The sequence below is a fragment of the Anoplopoma fimbria genome, unplaced genomic scaffold (genome assembly GCF_027596085.1).
Source record: "Anoplopoma fimbria isolate UVic2021 breed Golden Eagle Sablefish unplaced genomic scaffold, Afim_UVic_2022 Un_contig_2903_pilon_pilon, whole genome shotgun sequence".
Lineage (NCBI taxonomy): Eukaryota > Metazoa > Chordata > Actinopteri > Perciformes > Anoplopomatidae > Anoplopoma > Anoplopoma fimbria.
The window spans coordinates 47,350-60,742 of record NW_026554663.1 but is presented as its reverse complement, the minus strand read 5'-3'; the positions used below and the strand labels follow the sequence as shown (position 1 = coordinate 60,742).

Genomic DNA, 13,393 nt, shown 5'->3' with positions numbered 1-13,393 from the left:
TAGAGACAGAATTAGTTGTAAAAAAAAATCTGTCTTGCTTCTGAGTAAGTAATTGCGGTAGTTTTACAAATCTAATGTTAGCGTCACCAACAACTAAAATCTCAGGTTTCTCGGTTCAGGGTTTCCCTTGTCAAATTGCAAAGCCTGACTGGAGGGGTTGGGCTAGCTGTTAACACGACCTGTGCAGGTGCGCTGAGCGATTGATTCCTGAGATGATGCATGAGTTGGGGAAGGGCTGCTTGCATTGGTTGCTGTGCCACCACAAAAATGGCCCCATAGAGGCTTCTCAGGGCCAGTTTCGCTAACTTTAAATTAAATCCTTTTGAATAGCGTACAAGTGTCTATCACAGAGTGTAAAGATCTTCCCACACCACCACGGTCAAAGCACTACTGTCCGTGTCTGGTGTCTTTAAACACTCAGATTACTTCAGAAAATAAACCCTAACAGTAACTGACGTGCATGTAAAAAATCTCTGTTTTATTCTGTTGTTGCCTGCAACAGTGACTCCAGCTGCAAAGCTAAGAACTGATTCTTACTATCCTTATGAAGATTTGTGTGACACACAGTATTTCTAACAAAATAACTGCTATTTTGTAGTAGTCCCATTTTTGTAATTCCAGTATGTTTCAGGCCAAAGCATATCTGCTGGAAAGGTAGTGAATCAATCTAAAAAACTTTTGTTTGAATGTAGAATTCATCTGTTCAATACTTCACCAGTAATGTACAGTATGAGAAGCACTTTACCTGAATTTATTCTAATGGGACATGATGCCAGATGAAGTATGAATGATAATCTTAGTATTATTGTCATCATCAAAAACCCTGAATATTTTACAACTCTGTAGAATAAAAATGAGCAGAAGTAGTTTTTCCAATTTAAAAATATCTGATCACATATATTTAATAGATATGTCTAATCTTTCCTTCCTTCTATCTCCTGCCTCACTTCTTTTACTTCCTCTATCCTTTTTTTTCTTACTCTCCTGCATGTTTCTTACTTCTTCGCGGCCTTATTTCTCTTCCACCCTTGTTCATTTCTTTCCTCCATCCTCCCATTTCCTTTCCTAACTCTTTGCTCTCATAATCCTCAGGAGAGGGGGAGCTGGCAGCCGCTCACTACCAGCAAGCCGTTAGACTCAAACCAGCACACTACGTTGCCATGGTAAACCTGGGCCGCCTGCTCCGATCATCCAATGAGAACACAGAAGCTGAGTCTTGGTACAAGAGGTGAGTAAATCCTTGTTTTTTCTACTCAGGGAGGCCTGGAGCCAAAATATTGATCAGCCACAAGAATGCTGCTGTGTAGCGTGCACGCAATAAACAGTGATACAAAATGCAGCATTGAGTTTCAAATTCAGTTTCTGTCAAATTTCAGCCTACCTCGGCCCTGAACACACAGAAAAGGTTTTGATATTTAGCTTTCCATTTAACTCCTGGCAAGAAAGCATGTATTTCCCAAAAACGTTGGGTTGTTTCTTCAAGGGGAAGTTTAATAGTGCTCTAGATTCAGATAACTCAAATAAAATAAAATCTCAATCTGAAATTTTTTCTAAAATTCTTTTCATTATGCTGTCTTATTTCAAATTTTGAAATGTGAAATGAAACATTTAAATGTAGATGAATTTTCATTTGATGACCCTGGCTGTGTCAAACAAGCTGACCAACAACCATTGTCATCCTTGGGAGAACACTTTTAACTCTCTGAAGCCTTTTGATGATTATATTCGCTTTTGGAGGATACCCTTTGGTCTAGGAGTTAAAATTAAGTTAATACAGTTAATAACCGTGCTGCCTCTGTGGAGTTTTAGCTCCTTACATCTACAAGTCTTAACACATTTTTTAAATATTAATATATGATGATAAATATGAATAGATGTATCCAAATGAAATCAACAAAGCCTTGTGTTGTGTTTGTTCATTTACATTACAGTGAGGATAACAGACAACAGTGTTTATGAAAAAGGTAGTCTAAGGTCTAGACCATGATTATAAGCTCCATGATAACATACCATGACATCAGATCCCGAATCACCAGACTTTAAAACAGCTTCTTTCATCTGACTTCAAAACCCCCTAATTCATTGGGGCGGCTGTGGCACACGAGGTAGAGCGCTCATCCTGCAACCACAAGGTTGGTGGTTCGAACCCCTCTACAATTAACATGCCGATGTGTCCTTGAGCGAGACACCTAGCGCCAAGTTGCTCCCCGGACGCTTCTTAGCAGCCCACTGCTCCTCTGGGCTGGGTCAAATGCAGAGAATTGTAATTTCCCCATTGTGGGACTAATAAAGGATTAATTATTATTATTATTATCCTCCACCCTCCATATATAATTGTTTGGTTTTTGTTGTTGTTTTCTTTCCTTTTTAGCAAATTGGGACCACAATCTAAATTTGGTGACCTTTTGACATTTTCTTGCAGGGCGCTGCAGGTGAGGAAGGTGGAAATCCTGACTCCGCTCGGAGCTCTGTATTACAACACGGGCCGCTACGAGGAGGCCCTGCAGGTGTACAAAGGGCCGCCGCCCTGCAGCCCGGACAGCACCGACATCTGGCTGGCTCTGGTGAACGGACACACACTCAAAGACTCATTAAATCATGGAATCATGGAATGCCAGAACATCCGTGCGTGTGCATGTGTGTGTGTGTGTGTGTGTGTTTGGAAAAGCTGCCATGGTGCAATGTTGGATATTTACCAAAACAACATCTGACTGGCCTCAAAAAATTGTTTCTCACACACACCACAACTACCCACTCACACACTCTGTTTCTGTCCCAGGCTCAGGTTTTGGCCATGGCCGGGCGTGCCAAAGAAGCAGAGAAGATGACCATGGACATCATATCCAGAAAGCGGCTGTATCGAATGTTACCGCCTCCTGTCTGCCATCTACAGCAAGCGTGGCAACTACACCGAGGTGTGTGTGTATGTTTGACTGTAGATGTGTGTGTCTCTCAGGGCCTCAGTGTCTGTTGCTCGGAGGTCAGATAACTCACAGTTAGGAATGATAAACTCAGCGGGAGATGTTTTTAGCTCCAACAGTTACCGTGGAAACTAATCACCTCTGCTGTACATCAGACCAGCAGCCATTTGCTGGCGAGCAGTTGCCGCTTATCCTCCCACGCCAGTCTATCACCACCATCATTACTTGTGCTTCTGTGATATAAGTATGCAGATTGTTCACACTAGAAATCTACAGTTGTAATAATACTATGCAGAATGGACCTATCAGTGTAACTTTATATTGTACTGTTTGATCATCATTACTGATGGCGCGTTTGGGCTGTGCTTATTTGAACTACCTTATATACCTTTGCGATTTTTATCTTAACAGTACATAATATTTTACAAACTGATCATGTTTTGTATGTTAAGTCTTTATCTGCAAAGTAATTAAATTGAAACACTCAAGAAAAGTGCATCAAAATTGTACTTACAGTACTTGAGTAAATTAACTTAGTTTCTTTCCAACACTGACCATAGCAATGAGCTTCACTGTCAGTCAATGATGTGTAAATGTTATTGCTAATACTACTGCTAGAAGCAAGATGTTTCTAGAGAACAGAGAATTCAAAGAGACTTGGATACCTCTGTGTTTCTACTTCAGCTTCTTGACAAATACACACATCTGGTTCAGTTGCTCCGACTGGTATTCACACCATATGTGCCCAGTGTTAAAAGCCCAACTTACTGACAAACCTGACAAACCAGTGCCATTTTCCCATTAAGTCAAGCATCCATGCTGTCTTGTGCAACATGTGGCCTAGTGACCACTAATCTGGAGTCTTGTCATCACAGTTATGTTGCCAGCTTTGGTGCCAGCACGGAGCGACAGACCATGTCCTGCTCCATGTGCTCATTGAGCGTACCTGGCAACCCGCACTGTAGCAGGAGATTCTGCACAGAAAAGCTGGGTGGGAGGAAACACTGTTTTTCATAAAGAAATAGTTCCACCATGTAACTCCTTCTAAAACAACAAATTTACATTTTTTGTTTGTGTACTGATATAACAAAACAAGTTACCACAATTTAATCCGTGGACTTTAGAAGTTTGGTAGGTTAGAACTTTACACAAAGCGAGGCTCGCATTTCCCCCTGCTTCCAGTCTTAATGCTAAGCTAGGCTAAGTATGCCCGTTCTCAAGCTTTGCAATTAACGCTAAGATATAAGATATCTGATCATGTCACTCCTGGTAATATAATCATACTTTCCCTACCACAACTATTACGTTAACTCGCTCCTCTCAATCTTCTCCTTTGTAATAGTTGTAGACTAACTGAAAGCCCTGACACACCAGGCCACCAGTCGGCCTGAGGTCGGGCCCTAGGTGATAGTCTGTGGCCCTAGTCTTTGTGCAACGTTTGGTGATCGGCCATCGACCAATTGAGGACGTTGTCCACCTGCTGGAATGGGGAGTTATTTCCTCTCACTCAGTTGCAGAACATATGTGTGTAGATGGCCATTTGCTTTAGTCTTTGCAGTGTGTCCAAGTGCAACGTTTCCAAAGACAAGGTGACTTGAGGCAATGCAAGAGTCAGACTTTGTTTCTGCCGTTTGAGAAAACAAGAGAAAATGAATACAGACACAGTTGGGTCAATTTGCCATGTTTGACATTTTCCCCCCAAGAGAGTATCTGCAGCTTCTGGGCTTTTTTCTAAGAATGCAAATAAAACATTGTCAGTATTCGGTCAGTCAGTGTGTCCCATGTTTTTGGGGCATTGGGGGAAGGTTCAGCTGGACTACAGTGGAAATGAAGCAGGGATACACTGCTTCTGCCACTGTAGCCCCCAACATCATGGAGTCAGACACAATTCAAAAAACACCAATCAAATTCTTTAAATCTGTCAGTAATAAAGCTGTAGCTGCAGTCTGTAAGAGACGGGATTAAACGACCGCTCTCTTCATCGCCGTACTCCCCAGCTTTCTCTCCAGCTCTGCTTTTAATCAGTTTAGACTTCCTTTTCTCTGCATTGTCTGCTTCTTCTTCTTCTCTTCCCTCCATCCCTGACTCCTTCAGAGGCCTTCATGGTTCAAAGTATCAGATAGTCAAGGGGTCTTTTTGTAGAGCCTGCTGTGATTTCTGTTCTAAACCAGCAGTGACAGTCCCAGCAGGAAGCACACTCAAACAGCAAGACGATCAACTGTAAGAGAGAGGGACTTTTAGTGTGAATGTTTATATTCGTGTGTCTGTGCAGGCGCTGGATGCTCTGGACAGGGCCCTGCAGCAGAGTCCCAGTGATCTGACAGTGAGAGCAGAGCTGTACTTTTCCAAAGGAAATCAGCTCAGGGAGATGAACCAGCTGGACCAAGCTTTCGAGGTACCGCTCTTTTCTTCCTCCAAACTTGCTCTGTCTCAGTCTCTCTAGCCAGGTATCCATCCAAATGAGGCACAGATTTGAACCAATATTAGGTAGCATCTAGAGTGGCTTTCTCATTTTGTCATCCTGCATAGTGAAATTAGTGGCAAATTGCTGAACTTCAATCCCACCTTCATTCACTGGCACATTCACCCACTCCTCACACATTTATATTCAGTGTTTCTGACAGAAGACGTATCATGTTTACATATTTTCATGTATTGAATGTATCAGAACTAAATGCTTTAACCTCACTCAGGCCAAAAGGAGCCGACACTTGAAGGGTCACACCCTTGATCTGGTTCTGTACAATGTTCTAAGGATATCTGTATGCCTGATCACAAAGCAGGTTTATTCCATGTGGTTTTAGCCCAAATACCTGTTATTCACACTTCACCTATCCTCTGCCAGGTTTTTCACTCCAAGTCTGCTGGCAAGTTTTTAGAGCTTTTTTACCACTCATCCTCATTTTAACTTGGAAAATGGTCTCCCTTGGAACAATCCAGCCCTAGCTTAATGAATCCATCTAAAATGGAAAATGTGTTTTATGAGAACTTATTTTAACAAACCATTCTCCCTGACTTTTACTAAGGGAATGGACTCAACCCCCTTACATTTTACTAACACTTCTGCTACTACTTTTCAAAAGATCTGTCGGCACACTCTAAACCATGTTTGGATTTTTGGAGGAAGTTTCTGGAAGGCACTTTTCTGCACAGGGAGGTGGAATGACTTCTTCAGAAAAAGGGCTTGATAGGAGAGCCAAGAAACAAACCAAGGATAGGCCACTGAACACTTACAATAATGATGTAGTGGAAACAAGACAGCAGGAGCCAAATAAGCCATCTCAGGTCACAGCATCTTTAAGGAGAGTTTATACAGATGACGTTGTGTTATTTCCCTAGTATTATCACAGTCTCCAAAAGAGCAAAACAAGCACAAAGCAAGCAGCCTGAGAGATACTTTGAAGTGCTGTTTAAACTGGTTCATTTTAGGATTTTTTTTTGTGGTTTTTGTCTTTTATTTTTCAGAGCAGATAGTCTGGCTGCTGATTCAAACATCCACAGCCCTGCTCTAATCCCTGCTGATAAGAAGCATAAATAAATGAGGTGCATATGTTGAAGGTTTTATTTACTGAAACTGTTACCATTGCTACATTTGTTTATTAATCATATTTTGGCCTAAAAAACTAAATTTCAGCATGAGGCTTGATGAAGACACTAAAATCCACAGGAAAGATGAAGTAAAAGAAAAAGAGCACAGTGGTCAGAAAGTGAACTGTTTTCATAAGGTTTGCAAAAGGCAAAGGTTTTTCATCTTTATGGTTTTTGATTTTTTTATTCAGAGTGAACTCATTAAAGCAAAGCACATCTGTGTTAAAAAATCGAAAGGTAGAGGATCAGCAGTCCCTATGTTGTTCAAATAAAATTATTTGTTCCGTACAGGTCAGTGTTGACCTTCGTGGTCTTCTATATGTAGAAAGAGGAGATACTTATCCACACCAACAAGATGGTTTTAGTGTATACGAGAACCAAGATACACTTGCAGTTGAAAGCCCTAACTAACACTAAAGTGAAAAATATTTTAGGGGGTAAGACTGGGTCACTTAAATACATTCTTTGCATGGGTGAGAAGCTGCTATTACAGTGGGTACGGAAAGTATTCAGACCCCTTTAAATTTTTCACTCTTTGTTTCATTGCAGCCATTTGCTAAAATCGAAAAAGTTAATTTTTTTTCGCATTAATGTACACTCAGCAACCCATCTTGACAGAAAAAAACAGAAATGTAGAACTTTTTGCAAATTTATTAAAAAAGAAAAACTGAAATATCACATGGTCATAAGTATTCAGACCCTTTGCTGTGACACTCATATTTAACTCACATGCTGTCCATTTCTTCTGATCCTCCTTGAGATGGTTCTACTCCTTCATTGGAGTCCAGCTGTGTTTAATTAAACTGATTGGACTTGATTAGGAAAGGCACACACCTGTCTATATAAGACCTTACAGCTCACAGTGCATGTCAGAACAAATGAGAATCATGAGGTCGAAGGAACTGCCCAAGGAGCTCAGAGACAGAACTTTTTGCCGTTAATTCTGCACATGGAGGACTCCCAAACTATGAGAAAACCAGGCACTGCTCATCACCTGCCCAATACAATCCCAACAGTGAAACATGGTGGTGGCAGCATCATGCTATGGGGGTGTTTTTCAGCTGCAGGGACAGGACGACTGGTTGCAATTGAAGGAAAGATGAATGCGGCCAAGTACAGAGATATCCTGGAAGAAAACCTCCTCCAGAGTGCTCAGGACCTCAGACTGGGCCGAAGGTTCACCTTCCAACAAGACAATGACCCGAAGCACACAGCTAAAATAACAAAGGAGTGGCTTCGGAACAAGTCTGTGACCATTCTTGACTGGCCCAGCCAGAGCCCTGACCTAAACCCAATTGAGCATCTCTGGAGAGACCTGAAAATGGCTGTCCACCAACGTTCACCATCCAACCTGACAGAACTGGAGAGGATCTGCAAGGAAGAATGGCAGAGGATCCCCAAATCCAGGTGTGAGAAACTTGTTGCATCATTCCCAAGAAGACTCATGGCTGTACTAGCTCAAAAGGGTGCTTCTACTCAATACTGAGCAAAGGGTCTGAATACTTATGACCATGTGATATTTCAGTTTTTCTTTTTTAATAAATTTGCAAAAATTTCTACATTTCTGGTTTTTTCTGTCAAGATGGGTTGCTGAGTGTACATTAATACGAAAAAAAAAATGAACTTTTTCGATTTTAGCAAATGGCTGCAATGAAACAAAGGGTGAAAAATTTAAAGGGGTCTGAATACTTTCCGTACCCACTGTATATGTGAATACATTCTATGTAATGTGTCCTCTTAATTCCAGAAAAACACTGAAACCAATAGTTGAACATAAAGTTTAACTAGAAATGTGCTCTCAGTTGGGTGCAGATCTCTGCCAGCTCTCAATCATCACTTATGACCCACTACACGGGAGTGACAGTGTCTGTATCTGCAGAAACCCTGTCCTCTGCCTGGATTTTCTCTTTCCCTCTTATTATGCTGTGTTTCTGGGTGTCAGCAGTGGGTGTGAACTCACCAGCCAATAACAGTGCACAGGTGAGGTTGGGACTTTCTAAAAATTTAGCGACCAGGTCACATTGCTGTCTCATGGATGTATGAAGAGCTGCGTGTCTGCGTGTCTGACCCAGAGCGGGGATGAGACAAACAAATGCAGGCAGAGCTGCCACAACATGGCAGAGTCAGGCAGACAGGATGAAGCGTTCGCTTCAGTTGCATTTACTAAAAATCTGGGAATGCGGCACCTTCATGCAGGGTTGTGTAGAGGTTTGAGTTGTGTTTATTTGTGCTTTAGAAAATAACAGTTGTGATACAATCAGAAAATGATTTATTTCTCTGATTCACTGCTGTGTTCTCACTAAAACTGCCCGCTCTCTTTATTCACTTTCTATCTTGCTCAACCACTGCTCTCTGTCTCTCTCTCGTCTCTCGATTTATTTTTCACTTCTCTACTATGACAGAGAGCTAGACAGCTGTACAAGATACTTGTGACAATATTTGTGATTATCCTGATAATGAAAACTTGATAAGGATCTTCCCATCCCTAAATACAATACAAACCATGTTGTTATTCCTTGAGTGGAAGTATGTGACTGTCCCATAAAATATGACACTGACTAATCTGTTTTTCTTTTCTCCCACCAGAGCTACAAGCTGGCTGTCGAACTCAAACCTGACCAGTCCCAGGCCTGGATGAACATGGGAGGGATTCAGCACATTAAGGTAGCAAACATAAATTAATTTCTGAAGTCAAGACAGAACAATACTGCCATTCTGTGGTAGGTTGAAAAAAATGGCTTAAACCAATCCTCCAAGCTCCCTATTGCTCTTTCTAAAAATACCAAAAAGAGTTAATGTCATGATGTACAGAGACAATATTTATTTATTATTATTACACTGCTCCTGAGCTGCCTGAAACGGCTCCTTTGAATTCTCTCCTTCACTTCTGTAACTTTATGAGGTCACAATGTTACAGAAGTGACATAAAACTCCTTCCTGCTAGTTTGGCCTTCAAACAACAAAAGAGAGAGACAAACTGAAGCTCCGGAGGAAGAGTTTTTTTGAAATGTGAAACGTTGACCAATTAGAACAGAGCGGGCTAGCTGACCAATCAGAGCAGACTTTGCTTTCTGGAGGGAGGAGCAAGCGCTACAACGGAGCATTTCAGAGAGGGGTGAGAAGAGGTGCTGCAGGACAGCCAGGATGAGAAAAAGAAGGAGGATTATGAGCATTAACGCATGTAAACATGTTGTAACTGTAACTTGAGATAAAAATATGCACCTGGAAAATAGCATAATAGGGCCTGTTTAAAATACACAAATACAATTAAGTTTTTTATAATTTACAAATTCATTATCCTAAAAACATAATGAAATGACTAAACAGAAAATAAGTAGATAAACAGTCAAATGAATACAATTAATGAATGAACAAAGAATATGATGATGTGTACAATGAATGAAAATAAACATGACTACATGTGACCAAGTACAATCAGTTTGGATATTGTCACCATTATTTCATTAACTGATTTCAAATTTATCTGGCCTAGAAACATCAAACTCATTCACACCTGGAAATGTATTGTTTTCACGGCTCTGATGGGCAGATGTGAGGTTAAGATGTTCAAAGTGGCCACAGTTTTGTTCCTGCATCTTAGTAGCTGCTTGTCGTAGTCATTTCCCAGATTATCGATTTAAAAAATAGTTGCAGTTTCTTGCCTGCGCACTGGCGCCAACAGGTTTTCCGTGTGAAGCGGACACCATCGCAGCGTTACTACGTTTTTTTCACAGTGGTATGTTGAAGTGCGAAACTTTAGATATTAAAGTGTGGTTGTTTAACAGGACAATATGGCATAGTTTATTGCTCTTAGACTGCGATTTGTGTCAAATACAGTCTAAAAGAGAAACAGACCTTTGTCACTGGTGTAAATGTTTTCGCTACCAATCAAGTGAAAATGGTATATAGAAAGTGTTGGGTCATAATTCTCGCAATACCTACATTTCCTGAAGGCAACGGGGTTGAGGAAGCCTTCAGCCTTCATTGTTAGCTGTCACTCATGATTACCCGCCCCTCTCATTTGAAGCCATGATCAAGGCCAAAAGTCTGAAACCAAAAAAAAAGTATTTCACTCTTAAAATATAAAATGAGCAACTGAAAATCGGAACTATAAGACCTCAAATATCAAACAATATATGAAAGTGAAAAAATGAAAATAAATATTTTATTCAAAACAATTCCAATTTAATCAGTTATATTCAAAAAAAAAAACTTTTCCTTCACTTATTTTTATTTTGAATACATTGTTGTATTTTTCAAAGTTCAAGACCAAAACTTGTACTTTCAGTTTTAATTATTTTTTTCCAAATGATCAAGACTTTTGGCCTGGATTTGGCCTCATTAGAGGTTTGTCCGTGAACCATTTTTCCTTGTCTCCATCGCTTTCTCTTAAACTGAAACCTTATATTTGATGAACTGTAGAGGTATTTAGTAGGGGTATTGTTTCTCACGGTTTAACAGATCATTGTAGTCAACGATTGTTCCATACACATACTCACACTCAAAATACTTACACAGCATGTGACAAGCATTTCCAGGCTTTTTGAGCTCATCTTCTGTGACACCTACAATATCAGGAGACACTTTCGATTCCTTTTCACTCATCATTCATTTATTTCCTCTGTGACGTTAAAACACATTACATGAGCAGTCAAAACTACAGTATGTATGCTTCCTAACTATTTTTAGGGCTGACTAATTCTAAAGACACTCTTTCCACTCAAAATCAGATTTTGTGAATTACACATAGATGTCTAGTGCTCCCACATTTTTTTACATAGTTTCAAGAAAAATCTATCTTGTATTCTGGGCAATACAGTATTATTAAAATGTTGTTTTGGCCATTCAGGACCAAGTTTTTTCTATACATGCTTATTTACTCACAATCAATAAAAGCTAAAGGAAATAAAGATCAAATGTGAGAATTTTTTTTTTTATCATTTATGTGTCAGATGAGTAATTGTTTAATCTACTCCTCATACCCATTCCTAGTATTTAGGAGTGATTTGTGCATCAACTGGGTTTAGATTAAACACATCTTAAATAGTAAACTGCAGTTAAGCTATTGACATGGCAACAGCCCAAGTTCATTCTGGATTGAACACCTATTGCCGCATACATGTATTGTTCTGTATGTGTGTGCAGGGAGACTATGCAGCAGCCAGGATGTACTACCAGCGGGCCCTGCTTCTGAGCCCTGCCTCCAGACTTCTAAAAGAAAACTTGGCCAAGCTGGACCGGCTCGAGAGAAGACTGACAGGGGAGCGTAGACCACCGCGGTTCTCCAGACAATGTACTATCCTGGGCAAAGATAAGGGGAGCAGGGCACAGCCAAGCCCTCAGAAGCCCAAACACCAGCCACCAGGCAGCTGGATAAAACACACCCGACCTGGTTACTAAGAGCAGCCTTAGTAAGAGCAGAGGACAAGGGTGAACTTGTCAGGTCTGCAGCATGTTTGGAGGTGGACAGGGTGATGAGTCAAAGAGAACGAGCCGCCTTTCCTCCGGCAGGCAGAAGGGATTGATTCATCTTAATCAAGGGAGTGAACATCACAAATTGACATTTGTTGAATTATTCTTTAGGTCTATGTGAAGGCATTTCCTTTATGGCACCTAATCACAGATTGTAATTCAGCCCTCTGTGAGAATTGTTCATGTATTTACATTAGTGCAGTAGGAGTGTGTGGAAAATGTTATTATTATTATTATGAAGGAAATGAGCATGGGAACAGTATGTGTATCAAAATAATCTACGCTCAAAGTCTTAGTGGTCGGTCAGCATTGACCAAGAAGGAGTCAAAGTCACTGACCAGGAGTCAGTTCAAGGCCACAGAAAAATCAGAGGACAGTCACATCCAACACCAAACCATAGGTGGGACATTGACAAGGACATTGTTTTGCAAATACCAAGCAGGGTTGGGAAAGCTGCTTTGAAGATGTAGTCCATGAAGATATAGGATAGTCTTCATTGAAAGTAATTATGGCACAGAAACACTAAACTCAACTTGAAAGAAAGTTTATTAACAGGACAGGTCAGCTGTCGTTCCCGCTCTCTCTCTGCTCCATACTGTCAAACCAGCCCAGTTGCTTGATTCTCTCCAGAATCAGAAGACTGGGAAACACTGAGTGCAAAATCTGCACACATGGAGGCATTTGGTTGTGCTACTTGTGCAATAACCGCCTGCTACTGCTACTGTTGCATACCTTTTGAAAATGGCTGCGCAACCCAGACGCTAGAAATTCCATCAAGGTTTAACTGAAACATTGGGACAGCTGAAATTGGCACGATGCAACTAGACTCTGTTGGCCTTGCAACAAAACCACACCGTCCACTGACAGATACAGAGTAGGGTTCCATAGTGGTGTTTCTCTTACCTCACAAGTGATCCTTGGTCAAGAACCGACACCCACTTGCAAAAGGAACATTAACAAAATAATCATAAAGTTCAATTTTGGGAAGTGTGGCATAAGAACTAGGGTTCATTGAAGACACAAAGCTGAAAGCTTCAAAAAGTTAGTAAGTGGTTCCGAGAGTTTGTATTATTGTGTTTAAGAGATGAGTAGGAATCACACAACATTGACTTAATTCAGTGAAAACAAAAATCTTCAAAATCTGTAAAGATCTCAGATCATAGAAATAAATGTAGTACGATTCATAACTGCTGCCTTTTCTTTAGACGTAAACTCTGCTATGTTCTTCTAAACTTCATTTCCAGAATTGGAAAGTATAAGATTATATTGTGAGCCTTCTGCAAGTATAATAAGCTAGATGATCTACTCCTGTGTGAGGAGTTAAAATGCGTGGCTTCATGTGTACCTTAACCTCTGAAGACTGCTGATTGGTTTCTTGTTTTGTTTTGTTGACAGTGATGTTGATTATGAAT

General features: G+C 40.5%; 1 long non-coding RNA gene across 1 annotated transcript; it reads left to right on the top strand.

Moving 5' to 3' along the window:
• The first annotated feature begins 2,851 nt into the window (after positions 1 to 2,851).
• LOC129088671 (uncharacterized) lies at positions 2,852 to 11,762 on the top strand. The gene is made up of 4 exons (XR_008531057.1): positions 2,852 to 2,915; positions 5,194 to 5,316; positions 9,096 to 9,173; positions 11,655 to 11,762. It is a non-coding gene; the product is annotated as an uncharacterized LOC129088671 (long non-coding RNA).
• Positions 11,763 to 13,393: the final 1,631 nt, after the last annotated feature.